Raw genomic sequence first — 22,167 nt, forward strand, 5'->3', positions numbered from 1 at the left:
AATAGAATCAGTAGTTTAATGCATTCATTATAAACAAATTAATGTACTTGCGTTATTTAAATCTTAACTTACTCAAATGGTATTTAAAAACATTTAAAAAATATCAGAACTAAAACTTAATAATGACTAAGTGGACTAATCACAAGATAAACCTTTTAATTTTAAAAAGAATTAATAAATAATTTGTGCTTTTTCGGTACTATGAAATCTTGAATTGACAGGGAAAATCATTTCACTTATTTCAAATATGACCTACATTTAAAAAAGTCTTTATTTTTACTATGTCGTATCGTCGCTTTAGGATTTGTTTCCCGAATAGACCAAATGTCAATTTTTCAGGAGACGAAAAACAAATTTCATTGTCGTATATTGAAATATCAGTAGATGTATCAATCATTCTTTCTACACTGTATGATTGCAACATTATCTAAGAATAGATTCCAAGAATAATATACTGGTATAAATCAGTAAATGCACAGAAAATGCGTTTTATTTACAAGTACTCGTTGTGGATATTCGGGAAATTTTCAGCGCTCTCTCAGAATAATGGATATTCGGGACAAAACAAGGACGTTCGGGACTTAAGACCGTAGCGTATTGCTGCACGGCCCACGGATTACTGAGTGGTCAAAAAGTACGCACCTCAAATGTTATATTTATTTACACGATAATTGTTAATGATTACTTTTACTATTTAAATACCTAATGATCGTAATAACCCAAGTTCATAGGTAATAATAACATGCGGCATTCGCTTTTTTCGGTTTTTTTCGTAATAAGTAATAAAATAGTTTTTAATAATCTTTTTTTATTATTCAACGAATAATTCACAAGATTTAAGAATGTACCATTCTAATTATTGAACATACATAATTTTGAAAATCACTTCTGAGAAAATATATTATAACCAATAGAAAAAATCTTTTTGAAAAAAGTAAGACACCCGGCAGGAATCGTCCCTGCATCTCCTGGGTTTACGACCCAGTCCACGAATTATCCACTATGCTACGAGGTGACATACTTATGACGACAAACTTTAACTATTGGCCTTTTAATACCTGCTCATCAGTATTCTTCAAAATCAAGCGACTATCGGCGATCGGTTTTTGTTTATTAAATAAAAGTAGGTATCTACTACTTCAATTACTAACCGACGTCACGGATTTCTCCAATATTTTATGATGGTACTTACTCGTACTTGCTAACAATTTTATATTAATACTTTTTCCAAAAAAAAAAAAAAAACTATGTATATAATATATCTGTATATTATTATATCTATATATTTCTATAATTAACAATTAAACTTATTACAAACCACCAAATAAATATTATATATTTACTATTGGAATGACAACACAAAATATTAGCATCTATAAATTAATTACCATTGGCTGCTAATATTAGGTAGATACCAATATCCTAAGTATATAATATTCACCAAATAAATAATTACTAACATACATATTAAATTAAATTAACTATCAGCGCATTCAAAAATAAATAATAGCATCGCCTTTATTTTCATAGAAATACCTAGATTAAAAGTAAAATAAAGACAAACAATGTTTGATTAAAAATAATTTGAAATAATAATTATTTTTTACGTCATAGTAGTTGCCGGGTCATACTGTAGAAGTCATGTAACCGTTGGGATTTTGTGTCATTTATCAAAACAAAATGCAGTTATTTAGGTAAAATACTCACTTCCATAACTCTACTGTAAGTTCAGGGTGAACTGGTGATGTATCAGCTATGAATGATCTCTTCAAATTTGATGAATTCACTATTAAAAAAATAGTAACTTTAAAAACAATATCAATAAGACGAAATTTGAAAGAGCACTCCGGACGGCCGAAAAATATGAAAGTGGGCGTGATTGTTTTAGAGCTAGACAGCGTGAATGTGGGAGCGAGATGCACGGCGTCAGCGCGGTTTGATTGGCTAAAAGTCATATTCGGGAAATAAAAACTCAGCCAGAGATTTATTTCGACCGAAATTAACTTGGATATTCAGGTACGAATAGTTGGACATTCGGGAGAACAACACGGAGTAATTGTAACTTAACATGGCGTATTCGGGTTTTTCAAAAAAATATCTCTGTTCCTTGACAAAAATATATTGTTTTTATAAATGATTTCGGTAAAGTTCGATAAAAGAAATTGAACTGCATTAAAATGTCGATTTCGACAAAATGGATATTCGGGAAACAAATCCTATAGCGACGGTATGTACGTCAGATTTGCTGCAGTTGGATTGAACCGAACATCTTTCATATTGATATACTTAATGCAGTGCTGCCATAACGTATCCAGCAGTGAAGCTTCTTCGATCAAGAAATCCTTTCTGGAAAGCAGAAGAGGAGCTGCTTCGATCAGGATACCTGATGACTTGACCGGCTAGCATCGAGCGTCAAAAACTATTCCTACCGTCTAATTGTGGATCTCCTGGCTTTAGGCTTCAACGAAAATATGGTGTGGGCATCGGAAGCTATTGCGTGGATTACAGGTTCCACTCTGACCTGTGATTTTATTTACTGATATTTTTTGAAGTTATACTTCTTTTGGCGCGTTTAGGAAATCAGATCATAGTTTATTTTTGGCGTGTGACATGTAACACATAATTTATTTTGTCACACGAAAAAAAACGCACTCGATTGGATTCGAACCACCGATTGTTCGGTTATCACCGAACGCACTACCTTTACGCCACATTATGATACTGCAATCGTGACGATTATACAGTATAATATTATAGTTTAGAATTGTTCCGTTGCCTAGGCAGCGAATTAATTTTTGTGGCCCATTTGCAATTCCTTACGTAAACAAACGATTAAACGTCAGAGTGACAGTTGGTACTTTAAAAATAAAAACAACGAGAAACCATTATATAATTTAGTAATATAAGTTGAAGTGTATAGAAATTAATCAACGGCGTACCAATAAGCGGTCCTTTTTCTTGAGTGTGTTTTTTAACAAGATAATTAAGAGCTAGTCAAAGAATCTTGTTTATCACAAGTTTTGTTACGCCAAAGAAGTATAACTTCTAACGCGCGTACATAAGTAGACACACCGATTTTTTTCTTTTTGAACAAAATGTTTTAGATAGGTGGGTACTTCTTTTTTAATATCGCCGTATAAATACATGCCCACATAATATATAATATCATGCTGCCCCGATGATGTATAATGTGACGATTTTTAGTCTCACATCACTTTCCGTCAAGTCACTTTACAGTACGGCAATCAAATAAATTTTCCTTCAAAATAAAAAATAAACAATGTTGCCATTGTAGTCACCACACGATAGACAGCATCATGGAAGATACAAATAAATATTGAATTTTCACACAGTGATACGTTTGCCACGCCTGCACCATGGTCTTACCTTATAATACAATATCAGAACTGAGAATTACTCTTAGTTGTATCGTTGAAGTGGGCGCGATGATCCGTTGATGGCGCATTGGGAAATCTGTTATTGCGAACGAAATTGAGGGAGCTGCAGACCTTATAATACTTACCAAAGATATGTTGCCATTATAAAATAAATAAATATAGTTTTCATATCTAAAATCGTATACTTAATAAAATTCTTTTATTTCATAAACATGCACTTAAAATATAATATAAATAAACGGATATTATGTTATCAAATCCCTTTTACAAGATACAAATAAGCAATTCGATATAGGTACATGTGCGAAAAATACTTTTTAAAATCACGAACCAAAAACAATGAAAGAAGTATTTTCTGTGTATACTCGTAGACATTTTTAATTGAGATTATGTTTGCTCCTAAGCGCAGATTCTGAGGCCCTACGATAAAAAAAAATCAACAATTTCGTGACCATGATAATATCTACTATAGAATATATAGGTAATAAATACTTATAATTGCAACCATAATTAGCAGCCCTTGGCAATGCATGATCTGCCTACTCTCACGTGACGTCGCTGACTTAAACATTTTCAATTAACGATAGTTCAGCGTTCTGAGGAATCTAAATCTATATTATTAAAAAAAAATGTGAGAAGTACCTACATGTCTCTTTACTTAGAGATTTTCGTATAATTGAAATAATTGTTTTATGACTGTTTTAAACTGTTTGGAAGCCCTCTTTTTTAGTCTCTAATCAAATTATGTAAGTAGGATTGTCAAAATTTTACAAAATTAATCAATTGATGCACCTTCCTATAACCTATAAGTACCTTCATAGATTAGAAATTAAAGAAAATATCACATCAAGTATTATATTCTATTACGTTGGTCATGTTTATTCAAGATAATAAAAAAAGAACCTTCGCCTATGACGATGATGCATTTATAATAAGATATGTACACATACATCGTAGGGGTAGATAGATACATATCTAAATTTTGATTTATTTTTATTCTGAGATCGTTTTATAATTTATACATTGATACAGTGAGAAGTTATTATTAATTGTTAGATTTTTTTAAATCACATGCGAATTGTAAGGTACCTACCTATATGGCATCCACTAGTGTTTACCAAACTGCGGTAGGACGTGTACCACACGCTTGCGAAATAGATTTGAAGGGTTACACAGTTGACCTTTTCCGCAAACATAATATTTGAGAGTAATTATATATGAGAATAGAATTATATATGAATGAGAATAGTATAATATGTCATTGATTCGAGACAAGAATCTTTATATGGTTTATATAATTATGGTATGTTAGTAATATTTACAATAATTGTCTCAAAACATTAAAAAACGACTCAAAGTTCGTCGTTAAAAGAGTGATATTTACTCCGATAAAATCTATGTTTCCAAAAAGGTAGGTAAGTACTAGCATGTTATAAGTTTGGGGAACACAGTAAATATACCTACATACTATAATACAGGAGTTCGAATATACGTTGGGAAAGTTTTGGTTTAGGTAATAATATTATGACGTAGATGCTTATCCTACATATTATATCTTCTCGCTTCAGAGTAACAATCTATGTAAGTGTTAAAATATATAATTGCATGTAGTTATTTAAATTGAATTGAAAAAAAACTATAACTCCATGGAAATATGTGCGAGTCAATCATCATCAAAATTAGTCAAAAAGAATTATTCACACATGCTTATAGGGCTAATGAAAGCAACCGCTGTTTTACTCAGGTTTTATCAGATTGCGTATAAAATGAATAAATGAAAATAATTGCATTATTACTCGTACATTGGCAAAAAAGTGTTATTTTCACAAGAGATAATATCGCTGGATTTCATTTGTAAAATTAAGGAGTAAATTCCTCGTGAGTAGCACTCTTAATTTCAAAATTAAACTTTTGTATTATAGAGGAATAATACAATTATATTTTTTTGATTCATCTCTGTATAGTGAGGCTCACTGCTTCGAAACTGGTATTACTTCTAAAATTTATTAAGATGTTTGCTCCTTTCTTGGTCGTTTCCTCTCTTACTTCTTCTTCTTGACATCGGCGATGATCGCAGTCACTGTTACCTGAAATTATTCTCTGAGATTCGTCAGCCAGGACGTTCTTCTTCTGCCAGATAAAAAATCTTCCCTTAATTTTTTTTTTTTTTTAATTATTATTAACTACGAAGCCTCAACTGAGGTTTACTTAACTGTACATTTATACATATTATTAAATTTTATAAAATTAATGATTATAAAAAAAATACATAATATTATTCATAATAGGTTAGCTTCAACGCCTTCAACCATACGGTATTGTAATTAATTATGCTCGCAGGTCACACTCTCTCAGAAACATTTTGAAACAAAAAACACTTTGATATTTGGCTGAGCTATAAACATAATTGATAATTTTAACTTCTTAAATTTTCAAGGAGCCTTCCTCTCAATGACCATCATAAAGCGGACATTGCCACACAATACAATTTATAGCTTTATTATTGCTTCCGCATTGACATTTAGGATAATTTTTATTATACCAAACCATAAAAAATGCAGATGTTGATATTGCATAATGTGGTACCTAAAAATATACAAATTATATATTTTTAATCTATGCTTAATTCTTAATGCCTTCTTCATTACAATATGCATATATTTTTAGAGCGACCAGGATTTTCCACACCACATGGTTCTCAAGAAGATGAAGTGAAAGCTGACCACAGTAAGCTCCTTCGTATGGTCGCTGCAGCACGCCAGCGCTATTCTTCTGCTTCACTTTCACTGAATGCTATCTATACCATCAGTCTCTCCATATAGAAGATGACAAATATGTATATAATAAAATTTTTAGATATATTTTTTACAGCCATTACTGGATGATTGATCAGTTCATTACGCGAAATCACCAAATTTGAATGCTAATACAGTGACAATAAATTCTATTAAACTTTGGGGGCAGTCCGGTGCTCTCATGTGACCATAATAGTATATTCTTCAAAAAAAAAATGTTGCAATCTAATAAATTCAGAATGAAACACAGGCCACTTTGAGCCATTTGAGAAACTTACAGCGTCGTATGGAGATCAGGTTAATCGGGCCGAATCCTCCGTAGAATCATCATCGCATTCAAATCTTGATATTCATTATACGTAGGTATACAGAGGACACTTTATTAATTAATGTCACCAGCTGAGTCACTCCAACCCTCTTCTTTTCTCTCTAAATTCTTTCTCTAAACTCTTCTCACCACGGTGCAAGGCTTTTACACCAGTCCCGTGCGGCTTCATGGGATAGCAGAATGAGCATATAAAATCTTTTCTTTCAGACACGTTTTACGCGTCATGGAAGGCGGAGCTGTTTATCCACGGCTGTTGTACATACATGACGGGTGCAGATGGGAAACCTAAAATCATTTTTACATATTTTAATCGGTAACCGGACAAAACAGAACAGCCAGGGCCCAGGGGAAAAATAAAATATACATTTTTGAGGAATGTATTTATTAATTAAATACTTATAAAACTTAAGTTTATAAACAAAATATAAGTAAATAAATATTTGATATTTTAAAAATTTTAATAAGTACCTATATATTTTTAAATTTTATAAAACCGTTATTTTGAAAATAATGCATTTTTTTAGCCTGCGATTATTAGTTACCAATGCTCATACAGGTCACCTTGAAGTTATAAAGAAAAAGTATGAGACCCTTAGTAAGAAAGTGGCAATAGTTGTGCATGATTATCAAAATCAAACAGATAAATTGAGGTTTTTACGCCGAATCGCCAACATGCAGTGACTACATTATAAAATTTTATATATTCCATATATAAAAAAACCTATAGAATATAATAAATATATTCCACAAAAATGAATGTTTTATTTTATCCCTGGCTGTTCTGTTTTATCACTGTTCTGTTTTGCCATCTTCTGTTTTGTCACCGTTCTGTTTCGTCATGTTCTGTTATGTCATTGTTCTGTTTTGTCACGTTGTGTGTATCATGGAACCATTTTAATCGACATTGAAGCAGTCAGCAAATAAATAGCTCGCAATTATAACGATTAGGTATTTACTGACGATGTGTTTATTATTGTTTTAAATGTCAATGAATAAAAATATTTGTTGAAAACATATTTTTCCATCAATGTCCACCATATTAATATTGATCAAGATTGAGGCGATGTAGTTGCAGTGAGGAAACATAGTACTACAAAAAACTAAAACTTAGTACTTTACTACGTTCTTTCTTTATGCCATTCGTACATAGTCACTTTTAAAACCAAACACGTAAGAAACTTCGCTAAAAAATCACCAAACGGCAGTAACAAAGGAGTACATAGGTACTTACCTGAATCATCATCATCATCAAATGTTGGAACGTCACAGTGGCCGAGCGCCGCAATGTAACAAACAGGTGAGTGACATTGAGTGACAGTGACGCGGCTGTTACGCGACGACAGGTAACCTAACATCCGTCATTTCTTCTGCGTCCCCAATAATAGCAATAACGTTAATTATACCCTTCCGCTTCTTTTCGTGTAATGTGCAACAGAATGCAATCACCGCGGGGAACTGGCAATCAATTATGCAAGGTGTAACAAATGAAATGATTATATCGTATATAATACCTACTAGCTGAAGTACCTGGCTTCACACGAGGTCGATTCTTTGAATCTGTAGTAATCATAAAGGCTTATTAAAAAGGAGAGAACATTTTTATACTCAGATTTGGGTCTAGATCTGCGTTGTTCTGTAAGAATATCTTCACTATGGGTTTCTTTATATTTGTACCAAAGACTTTACGGATTACAAAATAGGTATACTTACAATTTAGTTTAGAGTAATCGTTTTAATTCTCAATGTCTTTAGGTATATTTGATTGTATATCATAGTAATAACAGTTCGTTTCGTGTTCGTTGTGATCAGTCTTGTATAATAATATGGTTGTTGATTTTGGTTGCTATGGTTTTCTACTCTTATATTTTCCGCTTGTCGCCAGTGTTGTCATCTCTGCTGCCACACTGTTATAAACCATTTAGTATTGTATCCTCTTGCGTCCTGAGGTACACGTATGTGGACGTTATTTAAATATTTTTTAGTAATGATTTGAATGGATACTTGAACCGCATTTGACTACAGTGGTATAAATAGTATATTTTTCTACCACTAGAGCAAAACACTAGCCTATGTAGTTTTAAAATAAATTGTTATTTTGACTTTGAAGTTATGGATATTTGCACAAGACAAAAATGGCGGCTAAAAAGTCAACTCTGACAAGTAAGTGCTTTTAATTAAATATTAATATTTATTTATATTAAAAACCAATGCTGTATTTAGTTTCACAATGAATCATAGTAATATTCCGTATACTTTAAATTATCTTTACACTTTTGTAAAATATTATAATCATAGTTTCAAAATTCGGTACACACATGAGTAACTCAGGTCTAGAGTGATATATTTTGACATTAGTATATCTGATTTATTGAGGTTATGTTTTTTGTTTACATTTAGACGAATCCTTGAATAGCCAGCATATTGGTGATATTTTGAATGATAATGATGTCGAAGTTGGTGGAGGATATAACCCTGACGACAGTAATGATGTTCACATTCATCTCCTGGGCCCAGATGATGACTTTATTCTGGAGAACCAGTGAACTTTATTCACTGCTAGAGGCTGAGATACATCCTTCAAAATCACAATCCAGGATCCTATCCTGGCTTATGAAACCATAAGGTATCAATGCTCATATTATATTACTTTATCATTTAGTCATAAATATCAAACTTATCATTTAATTAGGCAAGTGCATGCACTGCTAAAAAATCAATTAAGTACCAATTAAATTGATACAGTTTGTGATGAAAGGGCTTTGTGATCTCCATATTGAGGATTCGATGGACAGAATAATTAATATACTTAATATACCTAGTGATTAATACTATTGGCCATTAGTATTTATATTCCTGGTGTTGAATACTTAATAAATAGGAATAAATGTATCGATTAATTCATAGTAGGTATTGTATTTTCTATTGTTTCAGTACGCTGAGCCTAATAAGACGAATGATGCTGAGCTGAAGAGTTCAGTTCATGGCCATATATGGTTTATTGGGTGCTGGACTCCAATTGCTCTATAAATTATTCTCCATGTGGGGAAGTGAATCCTACCTATCTGATGAAGATACGATACAATCTCAATGCAACGCTGTGATGTTACTTTGGCTTCACAACAACTGCCCTTGTACGTCTACACATATGACTTTTTTACCAGCTTCAACCTCACCGATTCGTTATTTCAGGCCAATACGTGTTATGATTCAAAGAAGACGAAGAACGATATGCATCACTCAGTCAGCTGTTGTAAAATACTGATTACAAGTCGATGAGCCGCATTAATCTTCACAGTGGTGTGTTTGCCTTCACAGGACATCAAGCATGTAAACTGTGAGGATCTTTGACCACTGTGGACATGGACTTGTTGGACATGGACATGAAATTGTTTGCTCATTGTACATGCAAACTTATAGGAAAGAAAATATTCACTGTGATTGGAATACTTCATAGTCATGGAAAATCAGACTTGCAAACCCTACGATTTGGTATGAAAGTCACTTAGCCATCAGTATCATCATCGATACAAGGTCATCCAAGAAACTCTTCACCATTAGCTTCAATAACACACTGAGTAAACACAGATCTACTTCTACAGCAAAGAATGGTTGTCCCTAAACCTATTCCCTGAAGTGCGCTAATTAATGTGTAGTATTTTAGGGTTTTGACCGTTAATGTACTATATTTTTAATTTAAATAAATATAATTTTCCAATCACCATTATATTATTATGATTATTGTATTATTTTTCTAATAAAATTGTATCATTATATGGATATCACATTGTTTTTGTTTCATTTCATTGTTTGTACTGTATCCAATATTGTACTCTATTGTGACCTGAGATGCACTCACGTGCACGTAGTGGATTTTAGTTAATATATAGTAAAAAAATATTTTAATTTTTTTTTTGTGATCTTAATAATATTTATTGAACAGTAAAATGCACAAATATTTTTTCTCATGACTGGTTCTATCTCGGGTCTCAAGAGGGTATATTCACTCATTCGTATTACTTGATAAAACAACAATAATCATATTTCTCAATAATAAATAGCTGATTTCAATTCAATTTATTTATTTTTAACATATTGTGGACATTACAAATTATAAGTTTAAGAAGTTCACAACATGAAATTTAGAAACAAAGAAATATAAAACAGTATTACATAAAAAAGAGATAGATCTGTATAGATAGTAAGTTATTAAACAGTATAAATGTGTACATACAAAAAATATAAATTAGATAGGTACAAGGAAGTACACCGGATGAGTTAAGCAGACCCTATTTTAAGAATTTATAAAACAACATCTACCTATACTCATCCTCACGTATGTGGAATATATCAACATCCGGAGCAATTTCGTTAAACATAGTTATGGCCCTCCTAATTGGCATTACCAGTGGCAGGTTGGTTCTGCGCCTTGGGAGAATAAACAACTGATGTTCTCTATTGCTAAGATAGTTATCAGGGACACACAGGTCAACACTGCCCAGAATGGCAGAGTTCTCATTTATACCTCGTATAAGTCGAAAAAAATACGTAGCTAAATAAAGATTTCTTCTAAATTGCAGACTGCAGTATATAAGCATGCCTAAGAGAAAATTAGTTGGATAAAGCCATGAATAGTATCCATACAACCTCAAGTAAAGGAGTCTCAAGAATTTCTTCTGAACCCTCTCCACCATAAGGCCATACTTCAAATGATGCGGTGCCCAAGCAATAGACACACTCTCAAGTCTGCTTCGAACTAAATAATTAAATAAAAGTTTTAATACCGTAACATCCGAAAAGACCCGGGAAGTACGCATGACGAAGCCCAACATTTTAAGCGCCTTGTTACAAATGGTAACTATATGGCTAATAAATGTCAGTTTACTCTCAAACGTAATGCCAAATTGGGACAGAACTCTGCCATGCATCGAGTATTGGAAAAACAACACTTTTGAGGCTCTGGTAAACGACAAAAGATTGCATGTATCAATATTGAATTCTAGTTTGTTACGCCTGCCCCAATCTAATATAATTATATTATCTATATCAAGTTGGAGCTGACGACAATCGTCCAATGTGACAACTTCCAAAAAGAGTTTCAAGTCATCAGCGAACAACAAAAACATATAATTTTTTATTACCAATTCTATGTCATTTATAAAAATCGTGAACAGCAACGGCCCTAAGTTTGAGTCCTGAGGGACACCAGAAAATATGTAAAAGGTCTGAGACTGATAAAGGCTGATATTTATTATAATCGAGGCATGCAATACGTATGCCAAAAGGAAAATTATTTTGACAGCATTAAAAACTCAAACAAAAGAATACTTACGAAATTTAAATTGAATCCAAAATAATATGCAAACGTTATCTGTGTTGCAAAAATTCAAATTTGGAAGAGTCAAACAGAGAAACATTATACTCGTACTTACATATTACGTTATATTTTATATACCTACCACGATATTACTCCAGTCATATTAGGTCAAAATACCATGGGTATAGGGTCTCCGAAAGAGGAGACTGCAAATTGCCGGCCACAGACGGACAGTTCTCGTAACAGGTTGAACATGCCAGTTAATAACCATACAGTTATCTTTTGTAGATAATCTGCTGCGCCCATAGACGGACACTTTTCGACCTCTCAGATGTGTGCCATGTTCAAACTGCCAGCGCCCTCCCACTCCCGTGTTTTTGTAAAACTGTTGGAATTTCAACTCACCGAAAGTTTTCGGGTGACGTTAGCTAGCTGTGTCGTAAAGTAGGAGTAGCTGGCGCGATTTGGCGGCAAATTTTGACAGTTCTGTCATAATCTTCTAAGTTCGTTCGATAAGAAGTATATTATTTTTGTTGCGTATTCTTTTGCTACTCATATTATATAATTACGAATATTGTGAAGTGTCAACTAGGTACCGCAAACAATATTTATTGTGTGTTGTTAATATGTCTGTACCAAATTAATATATTATATTATTCAAAACCAATAAGTAAATTGTTTTGGTGATTGAATAAAACATATTACATAAATTTAATGTATATAACCCTGATTTAAATAAAACAATACGTATGTATTTTATCTTAATTAAATTTTATTAAAACAACAATTAGTATACTATGAATAATTTATTCAAAATAAAAGAATCTGGACATATATTTACACAAACAATAAATTGTAATCATAATAAATCTACCAAAGTAAAAATATTTGTAGATCAATCGTTCGTTCAAGTATACCCTACTTAAAACTAATTTAACACATGGTACCCCTGTGTATGATCTCGGCGAACATAACCTCCATAGTTTTTGACACTTGATCTGCCACAGACAATAACTGTACGTATATGGGCACGTCTGTTGACAGTTCGACATATTTAAATGGGGTAGTTAAACTGATCTGTGGTGTGTCCACTAACGTACAGTTATTGAACAGTTATTGTCTGTGCCATGTTCAAACTGCTACGAAAACTGTCCGTCTATGGCCGCCTAATGTATTGTAAAAAGTGTTCAGTAATAACATACGAAAAATCAACACTCGTAGGTACCTACATCACGCTGTGCTATGATCGCCATATTGGAATATGGCGATCAGCTGGCTTTTTATTTTACCCAACACGGTTAAAATAAATGCTTACACGAACATCCCAGGCTTCTGGTGAGAAAAAGTAAGAAGTAATTTGACTGTGTGAATTTTATATGCAAAAGAATACTTATAAATGATGAACAATTTGTTTTTTTCTTTCCTCACCGAGTCAGCGCTATACAAAACTGCTGACGGCCTGTGAATCATTAAATAAATACATGTCAATTCAATAAATGATATTAATTTGAGAGCTGGGTCACACGGATCCGATGACGGCCACATGTACCTACCTATTATTATTATAAAAATGCTATTTATGTTATATATTCAAAATTCTTTTTTTTTTCTTATGTAATTTCTTTCTATTTTATGTTCTTCCTACTTTCTATCTTGTTATGCTTTACCATATTATAATTTATATATTGAAACTTTGCTGGTTGCAATATTTTTTCTCTAATCTATGTTTATACACTTTACCTTCTTATAATAATTAATGTAACTGTTTGTTTTCCTTAATAAACAAAATAAAAATATATATCATATACCTACCATGAATATGGTAGGTAGTCTAGCAACGCGGTTTCAGAAGTTGTGAAAACTGTAGATACCTGCATATTGTGAATGACAAGGAACCTAAATATTCACTCGATATATTTTGGTGGAATTAAATAAAAGTTGACGTCCAAATCTCACCGGCAATTGACATCAATTACCGAATAAATAATTTAGTTCACTTCATGGAGTGTACCGAATCATTCATTTCACATTATTCGTAACCATTTATAGCAGCTAGAGTGGAGATTCATGCATAATGTTTACTGCTATAAAATATTTATATTATATAAAGTATTGATTGACAAAGTGAAATAAATAGGAATCATTGATGACCGCCCTGAGATCAAAATTGATAATATTATCATTGTGAAAATACGTTAGGAAAATACTAATTACATAGTTTAAATCGTACCTAGAGTGGAATGCACAGTATGTCGGTGTTAACAAGAATAATACCTATAGGCCATCTCCCTACATTTTTGTGAATAAAATTTAAGTAATGTAGCCGCTGGTGTTCTTACTTTGCTTACTTATTATACATCTAAACAATGAAGAGTCAATATACCTATTATATTATGTATAGGAACAATAAAGCAAACATTTTTTTTTCTCAGTGCGTTCCTTGTCAAGAAATCTCAGACCACAAGCGTGAAGCTTGCTACAAATAAATCTTCAGAGGTATAGGTATGTATTTAAGTTGGTGCTATAAGCATTTGCGTCCATAACCGAACATACATTATTCTTTCAGACATCTTTATCCCTAGATCTCTCCTTTTCAGTAGGTCACACTCAACCTCTCTGCATGGGATATTTGATAAATTTTATCTAGAGCATTGGTTTTAACAACATGACCGATCAGTGGCGTAACTAGAAATATTTGGCACCTATACAAATATCATTCAAGGACCCCCCTCAGTGTTTCAAAAAATAAAAATACCTACATCGTCCAAGACCAAAGTCACTAGTTTTTAGCTCTTTTTTAGAAAAATATAATCGTTTTCTGCCCATTTTTATGCTAGTTTAATATTATCTATCATTATCTGAAGGTCCATTATTTTTATTCAAAAACTGATTAATCAGGTTTAACTACCAAAAATACCTAAGATTCTTAATTGTCGACCTTTATGTTATGTCACTTGGGCCCTTAAGGCTATACCTCAGTTGAGGCATGGTCTAAAACGATCGTGGCTAGGCGATGCGCGGATTGCGGGTCGCGGGTGCAAATGACGCATGCCGAACGAAATATAATTTGTCATATAAATTCAACATGCGTACATTTAATGTTCTGTTTATTGTTCTATTAGTAACAATAATAATATATTCATTGACATGTTTTCTTTTTCAAGTAAATGGGTAACGTTTTTAGTCATCTTTACACGATTTAAGAATTAATACCCCCGTCGCCACCACGAAACAAATTGACGTATTCACACCTCGACGTTCGCTCTCCGATTGCCAGCGAGTCCAAAAATTAGTTGAAAATTATTTGCCATTTCACTGAAGTATCGTCTTAACGCTTAACAACGTCAAATTAATGACTTAATGATAGATAATAAACAGGCTGTACCTAATTGACTGCTCGCTGCAAATTGGTAGCGTCAAATATCCAATAATTTGATAAATAATTGAATCTTGCTAAAAATTGCCGACGAAATAAAATAATGACTATTTTGATGATTTCGCTTCAAAAATTCATCCGACCGCATGAAGTGAGCGGCAGGTGAGGCCATTATAAATATTGTAACGGCTCATTTTAACGAACATTTATTTTAGCGCAGTCTCGATTATCATTTGACATTCCATGACACTTCGGGGGCTGTCGTTTGACATTTTTGTCATGATGCGGATACCATCGACAATCATTCCGGAAATAACGTCACACTTTTGATAATCTAATTAAAATAATTCGAGTATAATATTATTATGTAATAATACAATCACCAGTGGTGGAACTACATGATGCAAAATCTCGCAGTGTAGTGTTCACAAACTAAATATTTTCATTTCAATCATATTCAAACATTTTCGTCTTGTGGTGCCCTTCCAGTCTAAATATTTTTTCACGACGCACATTGTATCGGGTGCGCAGTAGAGATGGAAAAACTAGTCGATTTTGAAGACTAAGTATACTTACTACCAGTATAAAAAAATAGTTAGTATAGAAACTTGTTCCAAAATACTTACTAGTATTTGGAATACTATATAGAGCGTTTGGCGTGCGAATGCGACAAAAGTTTCATACTCAACTGAAACTAAAACCAACTCCTTATTAGTATTTGAAATACATAATATCGGCTCAGGGAACTCAGACTGTGTATCGGCTTCAATAGAATCGCTAAAAAGACGCTGAGCTCCGCTTGTCTCATAAATTTTAAACACATTTTAAATTTATGAGTTGTTTTTCTGTTAGATTACAATATTCTTGTTAACAAAAATGAATAGCAGTGTTTTTTTTTTAAATTTTAAACATGTTATGAGCGGTAATATAACAAGCGTAAGCCTGTGCGTCACCTCACCAATGTGCTACGACACAAAATTTATGACCTATTTTTCATACATTTGAACGCAATAGACTAATAAATTAAAATATACCTATATTCAAGTGCTATATCTTTCGCGCGCATTTATTGTCAATAGTGTTGAAAGTCTACCAACTGGCGAGTGCACACAACAGCGACTCGCGATGATATCATCACAATTTTTTTGGAATACGTTTATTGGGCCACACATACTGAGTATAGGTAGTTTCATCCGAAACTTGAGTACACAAACTAGTGACAGTCTTTCCAACTCACCTCTAGTGCGCAGTGCTCTCGACGGAGTTTTTCAAATATTGCAGTCAAACTATGTGACACACCTAAGCAAAATGCCATCCTAAGTAGATTCAAAGTGTGACCGATATTATTTTTAGTCTCAAATTTCCAAACGTCACTACCTAATTTAATTATTTAAAACGGATACACAGACGAAAATTGTCAGCGTTGCAGGCGAAAAAATGACGATTTCATGGAATATAGTCTCAAAATTTGTTTTATTTGCATTTATTCCTAAGTTAGCGGTTAAGCAACGCGTGGCCTATTAACCACACGGAATGTCACAGCAGCTACCCTCATTTCTCTCAAATTTTAAATTCGCCTCTGCTTATCCACATTATTTTCCTTTTCTTCTCAGGATAAGTAAGTGAGGCACTATAATATTTTAATAGACATGGCTGCCATGCAGAGATCGCGGCAGCATATACGAGTAGGTACTTGACGGATAGAGATACATTGCTCTCAACCTCAAATCATTGGCTTTCTTCTTCCTAGATTCTCAACATCGACCATTTTTGATATCTATGTCATCAGCTGGACAGGAAATGATTTACCTCTAGCCTCAGGAATATTATTAAAACTTTCATCAATAAGAATATTTATATGTAATTCATTGAGTTTCGACAATGCAATAGCTAAATGAAATAAACCGCATACGAGACGGTCATAATTATAATGCACGTGTCAATATGCTTTTAGCTTTTTTTAAAACTGTTGCACAACGAACTAATGCACTTTAGCTAATGGCGTTCGGTTAAAAAATTAGTTAATTGATGGCAATGCATTTGTGTATGAGAATTAATAGTACCTAGGTACTAATGCAGCGACAAATTTTCAGAACGAATCAAACACAATTTTTATTTGAATCCCTACAACAAGGGAAACTTTTGTCATTTTATTACAACGTTTTTCTTAGCTCGTATTCTTATTTGTCCGGTACAAATCTTGCAATCGATTTTTAACTAACTTTCCGACTAGCTAGACATTTGAAACTTTTAGAATATATCAGAACACGATGCCAATACATTTTTAAATACTTTTAGCCATCTTTAAGTAGAATTGAAGTCATTTTCAGTTAATTCTGTTTTGTATGAAAAGTTATTTCGATACCATTATTGGTTGCTAGGGGTCTGGGGTCCTAGCAACTAAATTATTAATATATACGTGCGTTACTATGGAAATCAATATGACATGTCAAAATGACATTTCAGTATTATTTCTATCATGCTAGTCAAGTCAAGTTTATATGATTCAACAGAAAATTTAAAAACGTTGTATATAAAAAGTTCTTTTTATCTTGTAATTATTTCTACCCAATATTCTTGGCTTTATATAAAGGTGGGCCGATTCAAAAGTGTACGAAATAATATCTAAATTCTTGAAAATAATTAGGAACTTTATGGTTGAATCTATAATTTATTTACGAACGTAGTTTATGTAAATTGCTTAAAGTCTCCATATCAAGTTATTTAATCCCATCTTTTTTTTACCACCCCAAGGAAAATGTCTTGAGTAGGTATATAAAGTAAAGTATTATTTTCACAATATTAATAAGACTTGAAGTCAAAAAAATAGCCAAAATGTCTTCTAAAACTTTCAAATCTTTTACGTGCATTGCAAAATGTTCCTCAATATTTTAAATAATCACCATAACATTATTATAATATGAACGTACCTATAATTTAATTAATAGATACCTAATTATTTTTCAGTGCGTTATGTGAATGAAAGTATTATCGTATTAGTATTATTTAAGTCTTGGCGCCCACATTCTGAAGCGGACCCCCGGACCAGGATCTTTGGCGCCCCCCCTAACTATCGTTAAGGTAGAGGTCAGTGTAATACTTTACAGCATCGTTTCCCAACTGATATTCTACAGAAACCAGTGGGATGTCAGCAGTATCATATCCAGTAGGATAATGTGAAAAGATATATAAATAATAATGGGAACGTACAAGAAAGATTTCGCAGTTTAATAGATGTCGTAAAATCAGTTTTCTCAAATACCTGTTATATACATAAGATTTCCTGTTTAGATTAAAAAAAAATGGAAGCCCACAATTACTATGTTTTTTTTTCAGGAACGACACACGATAATCAAAAATTAAATCGTGACTCGTGAAAATACACATTTTTAAATGTTAATTCTGAAACAAGGTATAGTCCACGCACTCTACAGGGACATTGTTGTACGCTAAAAACGATTTGCTGTTGTGTTGGTGTTCTTTGGTAGTATTGACACAGGGTGTGCCTGAAGTATTACGGTAAATAAACATATTTTATGACTTATTGTTTTAATAAAATATGGAATAAGAATGCGTACAGGTACCTATATATTATTTACTTATACTGATAGTTATAATTGAATGTAAACATCGTGTATTATTCGATTTCGTGTATGTAGGCGACTATTTTACGGCCCATGGAACAAATTTATGGCATATGGGATGTAGGTATACAAACGCAACAGTTATTAAAACTGTTGTCATCTGTTAATATTACTTATCTGGCTGACCCGATCCGCCACGCCAGGCCTCTCCTAAGACCGGCCCCCACGCTACATCCCTGTCAGCCCCACCCTTGTGGGGGCCATGATTTAGGTATTGAATTCCAGTTTTAAGTTCACGTTATGAATACACATTTTCTGGTCACCCTTACAAGTTAGCTAACGATTAGATATCTAGTATGAAAATGAAACCTTCAATCAACAGATGGGTGAGTTGGGTGTGAAAAAATCAGCATTAACGGCCCTAGGCAGAGTGCCGCCCTTAAGCAGATTTAGAATACCAGCCCCTTTCATTTTTAATTTCGAAATATCTGCAAATTCGTTAGGTACCTACTTACCCCATGTTGATAGATTTGGTTATCATAAACAGAAAAATAAACCAAAAAAAATAAATTGACATACCTACACACCGTCTAATTAGAATTATAGCATTTCAACGATACCAACTCTTAAACCGTGGTGGTTATAGGTACGTTGAGGTTTGTGGCGCTGACAGGCTTGGAGGTATCCCTGTAAAAATTTTGTCTGAGCAATAAACTGTCATTACAACATGTACAGTTTAAAGTGCCCACCACCACCCGTCATATATGCACAACCGTGGATATGCACGGCCGCTTTCTATGACGCTTTAAACGTGTCTGAAAGAAGTGATTTTAAATGCTCATTCCGTCCCGAGACGGAGCCGCACGGGACTGATGCTGCAACCATGCACCGTAGTGCTTAAAGAAGAAAGTTAAGAAAGAAAATTTTTTGTTTTTTGGACTGGCTCTGCTGTCCGCTGACGTTAAGCGCTTTGTGTACCCGCATACTGAGTGTCACGAATTGAAATGGATGAGTCTACAGAAGAGTCGGGACTATCCCGCTCCCCATACGACACTGCAAATTTCTCAAATGCCGCAAAGTTGGCCTCGGTTGCTACCAGATTTCCATGACCAATTGGGCCCGTGTGAGGACGGACCCTGGCAAACAGCTCCGCTCGTTCGAATTCCATAAGCGGGCAATCCCAGAGGATGTGTTCAACATCTTGGTGGTCATGCCCGCAGGTACAACCCGGCCCATCTACTATCAAGCCAAACTCGTGGAGTCTGGCGGCGAAGTTGCCATGGCCGGTGAGGAACTGGCTAATCCAGTGCGAAGGTTGGAGTCTTCTAGTTTGGTGCCTGCAGAATACGTCTGGAAAAAAACGGTAAGTGTGCCGCCCCTTGGGGGAGGCGGTCCACCTCGCCTGCCATGCCGCAAATGCGGTCTTGTACACAATGTCACTTACAGTCTTCCTGTAAGGAACGTCCTCGGATCTCTGCGGTGGTGTCAGATGGACACCGGCGAGTGTTGTGCTGATCCCCCTCAAGAGGAGGGTGATCGATCCTCTGGCTTGGACGTGCAGATCGAGGGGTAGCACCCCCGCGAGTACGGCAAGCGCGTCAGTAGAAGTTGTGCGGTAGGCTTTGGTAAGCGAGTTCAGCGCAAGTCGCTGCCCGCTTAGTAGTGCGCGTCTTAGAGAGACGAGAGTTAAGGAGTTAACGAGTTAACGAGAGTTAAGGAGTTTACTCGGGAATGCCAAATGCTGGAGGCGTAACCGGCAATTCCCATGAAAATTGCGCCGTATGCAACCTTAAGGGCTCTAGGCTTAAGTCCCCAATTGCTGCCTGCCATTCGGGCCATTCTCTGATAGGCCGAATTGGCCTTAGAGACGGCCGTCTTGGCATGGTGAACGAAAGACAGCTTGTCATCAAGAATTACTCCCAGATACGTAACCCTTTCGGAGAAACGCACTGAGGTCTGGCCAAAACGAACCGTGGGTGGCCGTCGAGTTATGTTGACCCGAGAACTACCCCTGAGGAGGACAGCTTCCTTCTTGCTCGGGGCAAAGGTCAGCTTGTTCAGCAACCCCCAATTAAGGATTCTGCCCAAGGCGTCCGTGGCTGCACGCTCAAGTGCCGGTCGGCTCGTCGCCCCAACAAGCAGGAGCAAGTCGTCAGCGTACGCAACGAGCGTGCAGCCCGGAGGCAGTGGCAGGGACAGAACGTCGTCAAACAGTATGTTCCACAAAAGGGGACCCAGGACGGAGCCCTGGGGACACCCCATGGTGGTCCTCCTGTGAATCAGGTTGGGGCCGGAGTCGTAGGTTATCTCCCTATTGCTGAAGTAGCTTTGAACCAAGGCAAAGAGGTCCCCGGGGATCTGTTTCAGCCGAAGCTTTGCCAGAACCAAGGGCCACCACGCAGTATCAAACGCGCCCGCGATGTCGAGAAAAATCCCGGCAACGAGGTCCTTGCCAGAGCTCTCCACAGAGTTGATCACAAAGCGAATCGCATCCTCGGTGGACTTTCCGGGTCTAAACCCAAATTGTCTTTGCGAGATTGGACAGTTTTCCGACAGGTGGAACTCAATCCTGCTGTTTATCAATCTTTCCAATATCTTCCCGAAGACGGGAAGGAGCGTAATCGGTCTATACGCTTTCGGGTCACAAGGAGGGCGACTGCCAGCTTTGGGGATCACCGTGAGGTGACCCTTCTTCCAGCAGTCGGGGAATATGCCACTACTCATGCATTCTTTGTAGAGTTGCGTGATCTCGTCTGAGGCAAGAGACCACGCCCTTCTCGCTAGCGCGTTATCTATGCAGTCAAGCCCCGGGGCTTTGCCAGCCGGGAGGCTGGCAAACAGGATCCCTAGTTCGGACATGGTAGTGGCTGCGGATCGCGGAGTGTTTAAGGAGAGCAGCGCATAGACACGAAGCTGCTGAAATCGGTCGTTGTCAATGTCGAGCGACTCGTTGTCCTGCGGGATAAGAGCATCCAACAGGACTGTGGCGGACTCTTCAGAGCTACTGATGAACAATCCGTCGGGGCGCCGTAACGCCGACATGACTTTTCCGGGCCGTGAGCCCAGCTTCATCACGCGGAAGGGGGGGCCCCACGGATCATTGCCACCCATTTCAGTGACGAACTCTCTCCAGTGCACCTTCTTAGCCTTACTGATTGCCTTTTTGAACTTGAGTCTAGTGGTCCTGTAGGTGACCGCAAGCGAATGGTCCGCCTGCGGCGGCTTCTCCAGCGATCTTCGCGCTGCTTGTAAGGCCCTTCTGGCCCTCCTCATTGCGTCTCTCAGTCTTGTCAGTCTCGGCTTCCACCAGGGTGCGAGGTTCGGCGGTCTCGGGGTCGTCCTTCCGATAGTGCCCTCCGCTTTTTCAATCAT

General features: G+C 35.5%; 1 protein-coding gene and 1 long non-coding RNA gene across 2 annotated transcripts in view; both read left to right on the plus strand.

The window, feature by feature from the left end:
- The window catches only part of LOC147071408 (uncharacterized), a 444,271-nt gene that overhangs the window by 255,102 nt on the left and 167,002 nt on the right, over positions 1–22,167 (plus strand). The window lies entirely within an intron of this gene.
- LOC147071420 (uncharacterized) lies at positions 8,574–10,253 on the plus strand. The gene is made up of 3 exons (XR_015070809.1): positions 8,574–8,681; positions 8,919–9,144; positions 9,453–10,253. It is a non-coding gene; the product is annotated as an uncharacterized LOC147071420 (long non-coding RNA).

Source organism: Rhyacophila brunnea, unplaced genomic scaffold (assembly GCF_057557595.1).
Source record: "Rhyacophila brunnea isolate RB1 unplaced genomic scaffold, BYU_Rbru_1.0 scaffold_20, whole genome shotgun sequence".
Classification (NCBI taxonomy): domain Eukaryota; kingdom Metazoa; phylum Arthropoda; class Insecta; order Trichoptera; family Rhyacophilidae; genus Rhyacophila; species Rhyacophila brunnea.